Source organism: Bufo bufo, chromosome 1 (genome assembly GCF_905171765.1).
Source record: "Bufo bufo chromosome 1, aBufBuf1.1, whole genome shotgun sequence".
NCBI lineage: Eukaryota > Metazoa > Chordata > Amphibia > Anura > Bufonidae > Bufo > Bufo bufo.
This window is the reverse complement of record NC_053389.1, coordinates 151250297-151252565: the sequence shown is the minus strand read 5'-3', so window position 1 is coordinate 151252565 and position 2269 is coordinate 151250297.

The window sequence follows — 2269 nt, the reverse complement described above, 5'->3', positions numbered from 1 at the left end:
CTTACAGTTTATGAAAACCCCAAATTCACAATCTCAGAAAATTAGAATTTTGTGAAAAGGTTCAATATTCTAGGCTCAAAGTGTCACACTCTAGTCAGCTAATTAATCCATAACATCCGCAAAAGGTTCCTGAGCCTTTAAATTGTCTCTCAGCCTGGTTCAGTAGGAATCACAATCATGGGAAAGACTGCTGACCTGACAGTTGTGCAGAAAATCATCATTGACACCCTCCATAAGGAGGGAAAAGCTAATTGCAAAAGAAGTTGGATGTTCCCAAAGTGCTGTATCAAAGCACATTAATAGAAAGTTACTGTATGTGGAAGGGACAAGTGTGGAAGAAAAAGGTGCACAAGCAGCAGGGATGACTGCAGCCTGGAGAGGATTGTCAGGAAAGGCCCATTCAAAAGTGTTGGGGACTTTTACAAGGAGTGGACTGAGGCTGGAGTTAGTGCATCAAGAGCCACCACACACAGATGGATCCTGGACATGGGCTTCAAATGTCGTATTCCTCTTGTCAAGCCTCTCCTGAACAACAAACGTCAGAAGCGTCTTACCTGGGCTAAATAAAAAAAGAACTGGTCTGTTGCTCAGTGGTCCAAAGTCCTCTTTTCTGATGAGAGCAACTTTTACATCTCATTTGGAGAGTCTGGTGAAAGAATGGAGAGGCACACAATGCAAGATGCTTGAAGTCCAGTGTGAAGTTTCCACAGTCTGTGTTGATTTGGGGAGACATGTCATCTGCTGGTGTTGATCCACTGTCCTTCATTAAGTCCAGAGTCAACGCAGACATCTACCAGGAGATTTTGGAGCACTTCATGCTTCCTTCCGTAGACGAGCTTTATGGAGATGGTGACTTCATTTTCCAGCAGGACTTGGCACCTGCCCACACTGCCAAAAGTACCAAAACCTGGTTCAATGACCATGGGATTCCTGTGCTTGACTGGCTAGCAAACTCGCCTGACCTGAACCCCATAGAGAATCTTTGGGGCATTGCCAAGAGAAAGATGAGAGACATGAGACCGAGCAATGCATTCTGGTCTTCCATAACACCTCAGCAGTACCATAGGCTGATAGCATCCATGCCACGCCGCATTGAGGTAGTAATTGATGCAAAAGGGGCCCAAACCAAGTACTGAGTACATATGCATGATTATACTTTTCAGACGTCCTACATTTTTTTATTTAACATCCTTTTCTTTATTGATTTCATGTAATATTCTAATTTTATGAGATTGTGAATTTGGGGTTTTCATAAGCTATAAGCCATAATCATCCAAATTATAACAAATAAAGGCTTGAAATATCTCGCTTTGCATGTAATTAGTCTATCTCATATATCAGTTTCTCCTTTTAAGTTGCATTATTGAAAAAAATGAACTTTTGCACGATATTCTAATTTTTTGAGTTTCACCTGTATATAATTCAGAAAAATGCTTAAAAAAAGTTCCCCTTTATACGCTCTTGTTCTTTAATAATTATACCCTCAGATGACCGAATACTACACGATCAATTGTAGGAGGTAAGTTAATTATTATTATTTTTTTAACCCTCAATTGACCTTGTACTAAGCATTCTGTATTAAAGAATGCTATTATTTTCCCTTATAACCATGTTATAAGGGAAAATAATTACATCTACACAACCTTGAACCCAAACCTGAACTTCTGTGAAGAAGTTCGGGTCTGGGTACCACATTCAGTTTTTTATCACGCGCGTGCAAAACGCATTGCACCCGCGCGATAAAAACTGAACAACGGAAAAAAACTGAACATCCGGACACGCTCGTCTGCAAGGGGCCTTACTGTATCCCTTTTTAAGATTGGAAATATTACTTACAAAAATTCCCCTCATAAAGGCCTTAAATGTGTCCCATACCAATTGGTGTATTCTCATTTCTATCCCAAAAGCACCCCATCTCCTGTTTCACCAGTTCATGAATATTATTACCCATTATAAAATCCAATGGGGGTTCAATATAAATAAGGATCTTACTTTATGATCATTGCCCCCATGTTTAATTCAAGAGATAGGGGTACATGGTTCGATAACGACCTGGCCTCATAATTTATCGATTTAATAAATCTAAGATGGTTTTTATTTATCAAGGCCAGGTCTATCCTAGACATGGATTTTACAGCTTTACTTATACAGGAGTAAGCTCTTTTCCCTTTTCCGACCCATCCCCATAGATCCACATAACCTGCTTCCAGACAAAAGCGTGCCAAAGCCAAAGGGGACCCTTGAGCTGGAGTATAAGTATCTCCCCCCA